Below are 13561 nucleotides of genomic sequence, written 5' to 3'. Positions count from 1 at the left end.
ACAGGCAGAAAACTCTGATGATAGAATCTGCTCCTCCCCATGTAAGGTCAGACACTGTCCACTGTTCTTTAGCTCTCTCGAGTTGCTTGGGGCACTAGTCGGTTATTACTCGGTTGTAATAGCAACTAGACTGCGGCCTCAAGATGGAAGGTGCTATGAGAGCGCTAATTATTAGGTTTTTGTTTGTTCGTTTGTTTGGCCATGTGTTCAGATAGTCTTCAGTAGTGGCTCGCAAAGGGTGAACCCCAGAGAACAGCATTATCATCACCTGGGAACTTGCCAGAAATGCAAAATCTGGAGCCTCACTCCACACCTCTGGCCTCAGAAGCCCTGGGGGTGGGGCCCAGCCACGTGCATCTTGAGGCACTTAAGGTGAAGTTGCGACGCGCTAAAGATTGAGGGCCACGGATTTACCTGAGGCCTTTCCGCTCAGCCGCCCTTACCCAGCGGCATCACCTGGGGGCTTTTTAGAAATGCAGAATCTCGGGCTGCACCCTGACCCACGGAATCAAAACCTGCACTTAAACACGACCCTCAGGGGAGTCTGAGAAGCCTTGGTCTATATTACCGTGTTTGTATAATGTAATGAGGACCTCTTCCCCAGTAAGTTAAAAAACCTGACAGCCTAACTGGAGAAGCGGTGAAAGTGCCTTGACATCCAAACCATTGAGCCCAAGGCGCCGCAGATTGCTTATCTTCACTGAGAAATGACAGGGCTCGGTGTCAGGCTGGGTAAAAAGGGGGTATGAGGAGGGGGAGACTCCGGGCGAGCACTCCGAATTCCAGGTGGGTCCCCAGAAGCAGGTGTGACTGGAGGGAACGAGAAGGGGGGCGATTTCCACGCAGGGGGGCGGGAAATAAAATGAACGTGGCGGGCGGAGAGGACGACGAGTGGGGGCGCGCCTGGGAGGCCAAGCGGCTCGCCTAGCTTGGCAGGCGCTGAGGGGGAGCCCCTCCTTCAGGGGAGGCCAGAGGGCGGGGGTCGGGCGCGGAGAGGGAGGTAGGTCCGGGCCGGCGCGGGGGCGGGCGGCTCTGTGGCTCCCCGCCCCTGGCCCGCCCCTCCGCGGCGCCATTTTGCAGGCGGCTGCTGCGGGGACCATAGGCTGCGGTGGTTACTGCGGAGCCGAGGCGCGGCGGCAGGACGGGAGCCCGGCGATCTGCAGCCAGGTGAGAGCCGGGCCGCTGCGCCCCCCGCCCGGCCCACGGGCCGCACCTGCCGGGCCTAGCCGCGAGGGGCCCGCCGCGCCCACGAGGCCGGCCAGGCACGGCCCCTGCGCGCTGTCAGCGGCGCGGCCTGCGACCCCACACCTCGGCCCGTCTCCGGGGTCCCCCGGCTACCCTGACCGCGGGGCCCCGGGATGCCCGGCGACCCGCAGCCCCGCCGGGCCCCCGGGCACTCACCCCTGCCTGCGGCCGGAGCCGCCGTACGCTCGGGCCCTCAGGCCGCGCCGCGGGGAGGCGAGTGGGGTCCCCCCGGGACCCGGTCGCCGCCGCCTCCTCCCCGGCCCTCGGCCCGCGCGGCCTGGGGTCGCTCTCCGGTCGGCCCTCCGCAGGCGGTGCGCGCGGGCATCTCCGTGCCCCCAGGAATGCAGGGCCATCAAGAGGGGCAGCGGAGGGGGATGCCTTTTACGTTTTTGCCTTCTTTCTCCCCTACAATGGCTGCGCCGAGTAATTTTAGGAGCTTTCGCTCCTGCCTCAGGGCCTTTCTGTCTGGCCAGTTCCCCGGGGGTCGCCGTCCCCCTTGTTGCCATCTTGCTGGAAAGAGAAATTGTCATTTTCGAGTGGAACTAGTTTATGGGCGCAGAATTTTCTCCTTCCTATGACTCTAGATGTCCCTTTGATGGGCAGCTGATAGGGATTCGGCCTACAGGCTGGGGGTTTTAAGCATGACTGATGGGAAATTCTTGATTGTCAATCCAAAGGATAAGTGAGGGCGACTGCGGGTGGAAGAAAGTCACTTGTAAGGGATTTCTGGGTCTGAGGCATTAGCAGTTGCTGACTACTTTTAGTCGTGCAGTGATGGGAGAGAGGAGGGGGAAGATGCTGTCCCTGCTGATATTTGGACGTCTGTGTGCAGAGAAGGCAGTGTGAGGACGTGCACAGTCTGGTTTGAGCTGTCATTAATTGGCATGTGATCTCCCTCACCCAGTTTCTACCTCTCTGAAGCCAGAGGTTAGAATCACGGATGGTTGGAACATTTTAATTTTTATATTTTTGCATTTGAATGCTGTTGGACTGGGGCCTCGCCCTTGCAAGTTGCCTAGACCTGCCTTTTCACCTTTGCATATGACTTGGCCCACTTGGCCACTGAAGGTGAGTCTGGTGAGATTTATAGAAAGGGGCTTTTGGCTCAGAAATTCTGAATTCTGTACAGGGTCATGGTTGACTCTATCAGGGTCACTTGTGAACCTATCACTACTGGTCTCTTTTCACTCATCCAAAATTTAATAGCTTTTGGGCACCTGCCTTTTAGAAGCCCAGCAGTGGGTGTGCACAGTGTAAGCCCTCATGACACACCTGTTAGTTAAAAGGGGGTGAGTAGATGTGTCCAGCTGATAACCTGTTACACCTGACAGCCTGAATATGAGCTATCTGCTTTCTAGACTATGTCGTTGCCAAAATGGTGACCAGCTTCTTTCTTTGAATACCAGGGCATTTTTCTTTTGGTTTCTTTGCTTGGAGTGGGGAGTGATTTTTTTTTTTTTTTTTTTAAAGAAACTAGGTATTTCAGTAACTTTTCATAGTAGTTCCCTCCCGCTCCCAAAGATGGCTGTGTGGCAGTTGTGTTTTCTGACTGTGGCACAGTCAAGCCGAGTTTTAATGTCTGTTAGGATGTTTCAAAAATGCGTATGAAAGTACCTGTCTAGAATATTGGATAGGGTTTTGCTAGGTTTCATGCCACACTGCCTATCTGGTTTGTGTAACAAAGGCTAGTGGATTTATAATATCATTGCAGAAATGAGTTAGATGTACATCAGCTAATTTGGTGACAAGTGCTGTTAATTCAAATATTATTGACTAAAACCCAATCTTTTGCCTTCAAGTGGCCTAAGGTCTAGTGTGTTGGATACTGGAAATCCTGAGTTGGTTATTGCCACCATCTTCAGTGTCTCCAGAGACAAACCTGGGATCCATTTGGGTACTCATTTCTGGCATCACTGGTGACTTAATGGTTTTTCCCATTATGGTTAAGGGAATTAAAAGTCAGCAGTCATAATTTGCAATTATATAGTGCTTTGTACTTGTAAATGAAAGCTTTTTAAAAACTTATTTTTATTTAATCCTCTTATGCTGTTTTATTTATTTATTTATTTGTTTTGGGCTGTGTTGGGTCTTAGTTGCTGCGCTCAGGCTTTCTCTAGTTGCGGCGAGCAGGGGCTACTCTTTGTCACCGTGCTTGTGCTTCTCATTGGGGTGGCTTCTCTTGTTGTGGAGCACAGGCTCTAGGTGCGCGGGCTTCAGTAGTTGTGGCATGTGGGCTCAGTAGTTGTGGCTCACAGGCTCTCAAGCACAGGCTCAGTAGTTGTGGCCCATGGGCTTAGTTGCTCTGCGGCATGTAGGATCTTCCCGGACCAGAGCTCGAACCCATGTCCCCTGCATTAGCAGGCGGATTCTTAACCACTGCGCCACCAGGGAAGTCCCTCATGCTATTTTAACTTAAACATTTTGCAGTCCTTCCCTGACCTGTTTCCAGGCCTTGCTTAAAAAACTCCCAACACGCTAGTCTGTTCCCAGTGCCAGGTAACCTCATTAATTCATTTTCATTCCCTGCTGTTTTTCCAGTTATTCTCTCCTCAGAGGGCCTGAGTCTGGGCTTGCTTTCTTTCTTTTGCTGGGGAGCATTCCTGCTTCAGGTTAAGCTGTGAGCTACTACTAAGCGGTTTAAACTGGTCCTTTGTGCTCCTTATGGCACTCTCTTCATTTTCTCCCTGGCTTTGCTATTCCTGGCCTGTTGTTTTGTCACCGGTTCTAGATTGTTGTCTCTCTAACAATTGAGGTCTGCTTGCAACTTATGCTTTTCACAGGCCTCCCCACATTTAATACATGTATTGACTGCCGACTGTGTGCCAGGTAACGATCTTGGTGCTCCAGATGCTGCATAGAGATTTCTTCCCCACACAGAGCTCACACTCTAGTGTGGAGGCAGACAATGAGACTTTGTGCTCTGAAGAAGAATCTGGCAGGATTGGGGGTATTAAGTGTTGCTGGGGGAGCTGAAATTGTAGGAAATGTAGAACGGGAAGCTCTGAGTCATCTTTGAGTGAAGATGTGAAGGAAGTGAGTCATATGGATATCTGGGGGAAGAGCATTCCCGTGGAGGAAACTGCAGATGCAAAGGCCCTGAGGCAGGAGAAAGAGAGAATAACTGAGGTCAGAAAGACAATGGGAGTTGAATCATTTAAGGCTTTGTGGCACCTAGAAAGCCCTGTGGATTTTACTTTGAGGCGGGGTAGGAGCCATTGGAGAGTTTTGAATAGAGGAGGGATAGAGACATGCTGGTTGTTGATGTGTGAGAATAGAATGAGGTCAGGGTGAGCAGGGTAGGGCTGCAGGGCAGGCAGCTAGTACAGGGCTGAAGATGGTGATTGAGTGGAGGTGGGTGCTGGTGGGGTGGTGGTGAGAAGTGTCTCAGGTGGGGCTGAGGACATTGCTGATGGACTGTCTGTTGGGGGGTGAGAGAGGGAGTTGAGGGCAACGGCAGGGTTTCTGGCCTAAGCACCTAGAAGGAAAGTGGCTGCCCCAGGAGCCACATGCCGCATGATAAGTTAAGTTGCCATGCCAACCTGATGCAACTAAATGCAGTGGTAAGGAGAGGGTGGATGTTTTGGAGGAGATCTTCTTCCATGGAGATGTAACTCTTCTTGGGAACTTCTCATTGTCCTTTGTCTTAATTCTCTCCTCTGACCTCAGGCAGCTAAGTTCCTCACCTCAGGTCTAGGTGACCTCTAGGACCCTCCTTGAAAATTTACCCCATGAAGGAAAGTTCCATCTACTCGTTTTTTCATAACCATCTCTTGCATTACTTCATATTTTTTGTTGTTGTTGTTGTTGTTATGCAGGCCTAAAATCTAAAGGTAGCACAAAAAGCAAAAATTCGGATTCATCAAAAATGGCCTCTGACAAGTCCCTACATCTTAGGAAGTGTGGTAGACATGATTTGCATATACACTATATACAGAAATATCTAAGTATTCAAGTGTAATGGGTACAGTAGTGGATACTGCATAGGCTTATGGAGGATCATACTGAGGACTTCAATCAAGTAGTCTCACTGCCTGTGAACTTTTCAGCAACTTAAGAGGGCAGCTTGCAGCCTCTTCCTGTTGGCCATGGTCTTGACTCCAGTTCTTCCTTCATCATTGTTTCTCTGTAGCCTTGATGAGTTCTTCAGTTTCCTCCTTCAGTGAGGGGGTCAGGGTTGCACTGTGCCTCATGTTGCCTGGTTGCCACAAACCATGGCTTTTTATGGTCTATGGTCCAGAAAGCCTTTATTCACGGGTTCTTTCCACAGGTTTTTCCCAAAGCAGCTGATCTTTCAGTCTCCTTGTGTCAATTGCCCTGGGGCATCTCAATGAGTGCCTGGTGGAGGTTCACCCATCTAGGTGGCCACCTGTCTCATTTATGTGCAAGTGACTCTTACCGAGTGAATCTTCCCATCTTCTAAGTTGAACTCAAGAGCAGTTTAAAACTCTTCTCTCCAGGAGCCTCTCTAAGCAGTAGAGGGGACCCAAGAAAGACTAGACAGTGAGCCCCATGTGATAGGGCCAGTGCAATAATGATGGTGCCAATGGGTATTGGCTATGTGCTGAACACTTGAGGTCACTATTGTTGGTTTCAACAGCTGGCAGCCAACGTGGTTCTGGTCTGCATCTTATCAGTGAAGTAACTGGAGCTTGATAAACTTTTCTAACTTAACTCTTGGGTCTTGAATTCTGCTCTTTATGCTCCAGTAAGCCTTGGGACTGTCAATGATAGAATGCTATTCCCAAGTCTTGCCTGAAGGTCTGTGTTCCTTAGCTCCTGTTGACATAGAAGAGGGCAGGGAAACTAGTGTCAGTTGGTCAACAGGTGCTTTGCCTAGCACTTCCTGTGTTTACTAATGGCATTTAATCACAGCAGCCATATGGTAATAGGTATTACTATTCCCATGTTACATCTGAGGATGCTGAAGTTGATGGTGGGCAGCTCCTTGCCCAAGGTCATAGTAGCTGAGTCAGAATTTGACCCAGGGCTGGTCTGATTGCCATGCTCCATTGGGTGGGTGTGGGGGAGGGGAGGTGGGAATGGCATGAGTAAAGGTGGAGAGGCTTGTGAGAGGGGTTGAATGTGTCAGGATGGTTGGAGGGAGGCTGAGGATGAGGTAGGTGGAAAGGGTGTACAGAGCTTAAAGGTCCTTTTGATACTATATTATGAGGCTTGAATTTTGTCTGGAAGACCACCAAGAAATTCCCAGAAGGGGAGTGACTTGTAGAGATGTGCATTGTAGGAAACTCTGGGGCAGTGTGGAGGGTACATGCTGAGGCTGAAGGAAAACAGATCGTCCTCGCTTTCTCCTGCCTCCTCTTATCCATCCTGTTCATTCCAGGCTCAGTGCTTTCTTCTCTGCACCCCAGCTTGGGTCCTTTGTTCCTTCCTTTCCATCATTTATTCCTGCAGGATCCTCCCACAACCCCCTACCCCAACACATGCACATTTCTTTTATACAGGCTTCCTTTGAGGTGGCTTCGCTTTGTTCAAGCGAAGACATATATGACCCAGCGTTAATTAAACCTGCATTAACGTTTCCATTCTGGACCAAGGCTTCATTACAGAGGTCTTGGTATAATGACTCTGTGGATGGTCTTCTCCCCCGCTTCTGATGAAAAGCACTGCTTGAAACGCTGTTTCTCACAATTCCTCTGTAGTTGGGATTTCAGTCTCCAATTCGGTGTGGCTTTCTTGTCCCCTCTGCAGTGCTGGCTTAAATTCTTTGCTGTCTCCAAAGGCATATCACCTGGTTGGGGGTACAGCCTCTTCCTGTCTAACATGATAGATCTTAAACTTGAGAGTTTCTCATTCAGAAGGTCTGGGATGGGGCCTGGTCTGCATTTCTAATCAGTTCCCAGATGATGAGGATGCTGCTGATTGGGGAACCACCAGCACCTGTTTTTGTAAATCAGGTTTCACTGGGACATAGTCATGCCCATTCAAGAGACCATATGACCTGCAAGCCTAAAATATTTGCTATCTGGCTCTTGTAGAAAGTTTGCTTATCCCTGCTTCATAGTAATACTTATGTGGTCAGTGCTGAAAAGTTTGAGTTCAGGACTTCCCTGGTGGTCTAGTGGATAAGATTCTACACTGCCAATGCAGGGGGCGTGGGTTCCATCCCTGGTCGGGGAACTAAGATCCCACATGCCGTGTGGTACAGCCAAAAGACAAAAAAAGTTTGAGCTCATATTTTAGTATCAAGAGTTCTTCCTTTTTCTTTCTTTTTTAAAAAATATTTATTTATTTATTTTGGCTGCGTGAGCTCTTGAGGCACGTGGACTCTTAGTTGCGACATGCAGATTCCTTAGTTGTGTCACACGAACTCTTAGTTGCTGCATGCATGCGGGATCTAGTTCCCCGACCAGGGATCGAACCCCAGCCCCCCTTGCATTGGGAGTGCGGAGTCTTACCCACTGGACCACCAGTGAAGTCCCTCAGGATCTCTTTCTATATTAATACATTGCTTCACAAATTATTCCACATAAGTATGGTATGGGGGAATATATGCATATTTTGAAGTGTTAGGGAGTATAAAAGGCATGACACTTTTAAGTCTTTTTATCTAAAATTAATGTAAAGTTTATATTCTATTCCAGAAACATCAGTGCTTGGTTTAACATGAAACACTTTTCCTCCCTAATCTTTGAGTAAAATTGATGCTGTTAGACATGTTACATTTGATCCTGCTTTCACTTTGCTTGAGAAATATGCTATTAAGATTTGCATTTTTTAAACAAATGCTAGAGAGGGTGTGGAGAAAAGGGAACCCTCCTACACTGTTGGTGGGAATGTAAGTTGGTGCAGCCACTATGGAAAACAGTATGGAGGTTCCTCAGAAAACTAAAAATAGAATTACTATACGATCCAGCAATCCCACTCCTGGGCATATATCTTGACAAAACTATAATTCAAAAAGATACAGGGACTTCCCTGGTGGTCCAGTGGTTAAGAATCTGCCTTCCAATGCAGGGGACACGGGTTCGATCCCTGGTCAGGGAACTAAGATCCATGTGCTGCGGGACAGCTATGCCTGTGCTCCACAGCTATGCACGTGCTCCACAACTACTGAGCCCACGTACTCTGGAGCCCTGCGCCACAACTAGAGAGCCCGTGCGCCACAACTAGAGAGCCTGTGCACCACAACTAGAGAGGCTGTGTGCCGCAACTACTGAGCCTGCATGTTCTGGAGCCCCTGCACCACAACTAGGAAGAAGCCCGTTCACTGCAACAAAAGACCCCACATGCTGCAGTGAAGATCCCGTGTGCTGCAACTCAGACCCAACATGGATAAACAAATAAGTAAATAAATAATTTTAAAAATTAAAAGTAAAAGATACATGTACTCCTATGTTCATAGCAGCACTGTTCACAGTAGGGAAGACATGGAAGCAACCTAAATGTCCATTGACAGATGAATGGATAAAGAAGATGTGGTACATATATACAATGGAATACTACTCAGCCATAAAAAAGAACAAAATAATGCCATTTGCATCAACATGGATGCACCTAGAGATTATCGTGCTAAGTGAAGTAAGTCAGAAAGAGAAAGACAAATATCATATGATATCACTTACATGTGGAATCTAAAATATGGCACAAATGAACTTATCTATGAAACAGAAACAGTCTCATAGACATAGAGAACAGACTTATGGTTGCCAAGGGGGAGGAGGGGGTAGAGGAGGGAGTAGAGGAGGAATGGAGTGGGAGTTTGGGGTAAGTAAATGCAAACTGTTACATATAGAATGGATAAAAAACAAGCTTCTTTATAGCACAGGGAACTATATTCAATATCCTGGGATAAACCATAATGGAAAAGAATATTAAGAATGTGTATATGTATATAACTGAGTCACTTTCCTGTACAGCAGAAATTAACACAACATTGTAAATCAACTATACTTCAATAAAAAAATAACTTTAAAACAATTTGAATTTTTGGTCATAAGTTGCGAATATATGCTCTATGCTTTGAATTAAAATCTGTCAGTTGTTTATCTTTCCCATGCCTTCTCTATCCCAAGATTTTATAAATATGCATGTATATTTTCTCTTAGTTCTTTTTTTAATATTCAGCTATAATTAGTATTTGTATTGGAGTGTGGTATGAAGTAAGGATTTTTTTTTCTCTACATTAATTCCAACACCATTTATTCATTAATTCATTCTTTTCTTATTAACTTATTAACCATAATCATATGCTGAATCCTTATATCTGTCATGGGACTTATTGTGTTATTCCATTTATCTGTGTATTCCTTAGCCATGACCTTGCTATTTTCATCATAATAATCACTTTATAGTAGGCTTTACTATGTAGTAGTGCCTATGCTCAGTTTTTTTCCCAGTATGTTTCAGTTTAGGGTTTCAAAATAACTTTTAATGGGCAGTTTCATTGAATGTATGTTAATTTGGGGAGACTTTTCATCTTTATAATATTGAATTGTTCTGTCCATAAACAAATCTTTTGATTCATACAGATCTTTAATAGGTCTTATTTTTTAGATTCTTCCTAATGTATGGTCTACAGATCACTTATTATTTTTTTTTTTTTCTTGCGGTACGCGGGCCTCTCACTGCTGTGGCCTCTCCCGTTGTGGAGCACAGGCTCCGGACGTGCAGGCTCAGCGGCCATGGCTCACGGGCCTAGCCGCTCCGCGGCATGTGTGATCCTCCCGGACCGGGGCACAAACCCCTGTCCCCTGCATCGGCAGGCGGAATCTCAACCACTGCGCCACCAGGGAAGCCCTACAGATCACTTATTGATTGCTCTTTATTTTAAAATACTTGCTATTTAGAATGAGGTGATTTTCCTCCTTCTCCCTTACACATACACTATTTCCTAATTGGTATAAAGCAAGTATACTGCATGCAGTCTATATCTCTTATAACTGACCTCCTATGTTGTTCAACTCAGTTAATGCTAGCCAAAATCTGTACACTTGACAAAATAAAAAGTTATTTCTTGCTCACATTTTTCTAGGTGGTTCTCCCCTAACTGGTGAGTTGGGGATTTAGACTCCTTCCATCTTATTACATAATATCTGGCCTCTAAGTTTGCCAGACTTTGGCAAATTTTGTGCATGGAAGATTTTTTTTATGGGTCAAGCTTGGAGTTAGTAGTATTTTCTTCCACAGTCTCTTGGCCCTATCCTAGATGCAAGGGAGCTGGGAAACAGAGTCATTTTGTGTGTCAACAAGGAAAATGAAATAGCACTGTGCCTGGTGTACTACCTAACCAAACTCTGTTATTACTTTTCAGTTGATTCTCTTTAGTTTCTTAGATAGGCAGTCATAATAGCTGCAAACCATCATTTGGTTTTTTTTCTTCTTAAATACTTTTTTCTTAATATAAACTGCAGAGTACTTACAGAACAGGTTTAAATGTGGTATTGGTCCTTCTTATTTTCAATATTTATTGGAATGCATTATTGTATATAATCTTTAATGATAGTAAAGTGTCCTATTTTCAGTGTCTTTTTCACTAAATTGCAATATACATAGTGTTTTGAATGAACAAAATTTGTCACCTTGACATTGACCCTGGAATTTTATGTACCATAAAAAAAATTCTTGGTAGAGTCTGTCCCTGTTTCTGTGGTAATTCTCTAAATTCAGTTTCCATGCTGATTTAAGGATGACCTAAAATTTCTTGCTGGAAGGAATTATACAAGTTATATCTTTAGTTCAGGTTCAGATATTCTGTGCTGTTTGCATCTTTTGTGTCAGGGATTTTGACCCTCAGTCTTTGAAAATGTTCTCTCCCTCAGAGAAGTTTTGTGGGTTCTTGTTTCTCGTTATTTTTTATCCCTGTGAAGATAAACAATATACTAGCAATATCGATTTTTCCCTTTCTGTTCTCCTTTTTGTACCTGCTTTTTGACAACCAATGTAAGTTGGGGCCCTGCATTTCCAGCAGGGATCCTGAATATCCTAGGAGCAGGAGGCTCCTCTGAACCCACACAGAAGTCCTGGGAGGTAAATGGGGTAGAGCACCTTTTATTACTTCACTAGATCAATAAAAACAGACATGGGGTCCAATTCACTTTTTCTTTTTTTTTTTTTTAATTAATTTATATTTTGGCTGCGTTAGGTCTTTGCTGCTGCGCGCAGGCTTTCTCTAGTTGTGGCGAGCGGGGGCTCCTCTTCATTGCGGTGTGTGGGCTTCTCATTGTGGTGGCTTCTCTTGTTGCGGAGCCTGGGCTCTTGGTGCGTGGGCTTCAGTAGTTGTGGCACGCGGGCTTGGTAGTTGTGGCTCTTGGGCTCTAGAGTGCAGGCTCAGTAGTTGTGGCACACGGGCTTAGTTGCTCCGCAGCATGTGGGATCTTCCCGGACCAGGGCTTGAACCCGTGTCCTCTGCATTGGCAGGTGGATTCTTAACCACTGTGCCACCAGGGAAGTCCCCAGTTCACTTTTTCTAATGCTTAGTTCATTGCCTAGGGTGATGCTCCAAAGTGGTTTCAATTTTCTTTCAATTTGTTTTTGCCTCTGAGATTTTGTACTTATTGTTTTGTTTCTTTTTTTTGGCGGCGGGGGGCACACCAAGCGGCTTGTGGGATCCTTGTTCGCCGACCAGGCATCGAACCTGAGCCCTCCTGCATTTGAAGCGCAGAGTCTTAACCACTGGACCGCTAAGGAAGTCCCTTGTTTTGTTTCTTGAATAGGTGTCAATCAACTCCTAAAATATATTTTCTAGACTTTGTTTTGACTGACTCATTTTTCATCAACATATATATGTCTGTGTGTCTGTGTGTGTGTATCTCAAAAACAAGTGTCACAAAAACATTATATGCTGTGTATTCTGATATTCTCTATTTCTATTTCACTAACTAAAAAAATTAGTTGTGTCACCCAAAGCGATTTTGTGATCTGGTCATGAAATATAAGGCTCGGAAGTAAGGCCTTTGAGTTAGTACGAATAAATAACCTTTTTATTGTATGGTAAAGGAACCATATGAGGTTCTGTGGGAATGACAGGGAAGGGGCACTTGACCGAATAGCCTTAAAAAAAAGCATTATTGAGATATAATTCACACACCATAAAGTCTACCCTTTGAAAGGTACACTTAAGTTGTTTTTAGATTTGTGTAACCATCACCACTATCTAATTTCAGAACATTTTTTTTCACCTGAAAGAGAAACCCCATACCTATTAGCAGTCATTCCCCTTTCTTCCCTCCCCCTACCAGGCCTTGGCAACCACTAATCTGTACTCTATTTCTGTGAATTTGCCTTATCTGGACATTTCATATAAATGGAATCATGCAATATGTGGTCTTTTGTGATTGGCTTTTTACTTAGCATAATGCTTTTATGGTTCATCCACCTTGTCGCAAGAATCAGTGCCACATTTTGTTTATCCATTAAAGAGTTGATGGACATTTGGGATGTTTCTAGATTTCAGCTGTTATGAATAATGCTGTTGTGTACATTCATGTACATGTTTTTGTGTGATAATGTTTTTAATTTGGTAAATATCAAGGAGTGGAATTACTGGATTATATGGTAATTCTGTGTTTAAAATTTTGAGGAACTGCCAAACTTTTGCAAAGTGGGTGCATCAGCAATTTATGATGGTTCCAATTTCTCCACATGCATTATTGTCTGTCTTTGAGTATAGCCATCTCAGTGGGTGTGAAGTGTGTCTTGTGGTTTTTATTTGCATTTTCCTAATGGTGTGGAGCATCTTTTCATGTGCTTGTTGGCCCATTGTATGTCTTCTTTGGAGAAATGTCTATCAAATCCTTTGCCCATTTGTAAATTGTATTGTCTTTTTATTGTTGAGTTGTAGGCTTTCTTAATATATTTGACATATGAGTCTGTTATCTGATATATACTTTACAAATAATTTTTACCATTTTATGTGTTGTTTTTACTTTCTTGTTGGTGTCCTTTGAAAATCTGAGTTTTAAATTAAACTTTCTGAAATTTTAATTAAAAACTTCTGGTTTTTAATTTTGTTAAAGTCCCATTTCTCTTTTTTTGTTGCTTGGACTTTTGTTGTCATATCTAAGAAGATCTACCGCTGTGTTTTCTTTGAAGAGTTTTATAGTTTATTTCATAGATTTGGGTCATTGATCCTTTTTGTATATGGCATGAGGTAGGGGTCCAACTTCATTCCTTTATGTGTGGATTTCCAGTCATCTCAGCAACATTTTTTGAAAAGACTATTCATTCCCCCATTGAATTGTCCTGGCACCCTTGTCAAAAATCACCTGACAAATGTTAAGATTTATTTCTGAATTCTCAATTTTATTCTATTGATTTATATGTTTATCTGTATACTGGTACTATACTGTCTTAATTA

The 13561-nt window shown here is 44.8% G+C and overlaps 1 protein-coding gene across 1 annotated transcript in view; it reads left to right on the top strand.

Moving 5' to 3' along the window:
* The first annotated feature begins 1077 nt into the window (after positions 1 to 1077).
* SLC23A2 (solute carrier family 23 member 2) overlaps positions 1078 to 13561 on the top strand; it is a 146917-nt gene continuing 134433 nt past the window's right edge. The window contains exon 1 of the mRNA XM_024123283.3: positions 1078 to 1167. The gene's annotated coding sequence lies outside the window, so the exon portion shown is untranslated. The remainder of the gene's footprint in view (positions 1168 to 13561) is intronic.

This window comes from Physeter macrocephalus, chromosome 14, assembly GCF_002837175.3.
Source record: "Physeter macrocephalus isolate SW-GA chromosome 14, ASM283717v5, whole genome shotgun sequence".
NCBI classification, from domain to species: domain Eukaryota; kingdom Metazoa; phylum Chordata; class Mammalia; order Artiodactyla; family Physeteridae; genus Physeter; species Physeter macrocephalus.
The sequence above is the reverse complement of the archived record's forward strand: the minus strand, read 5'-3'. Positions and strand labels throughout refer to the sequence as shown.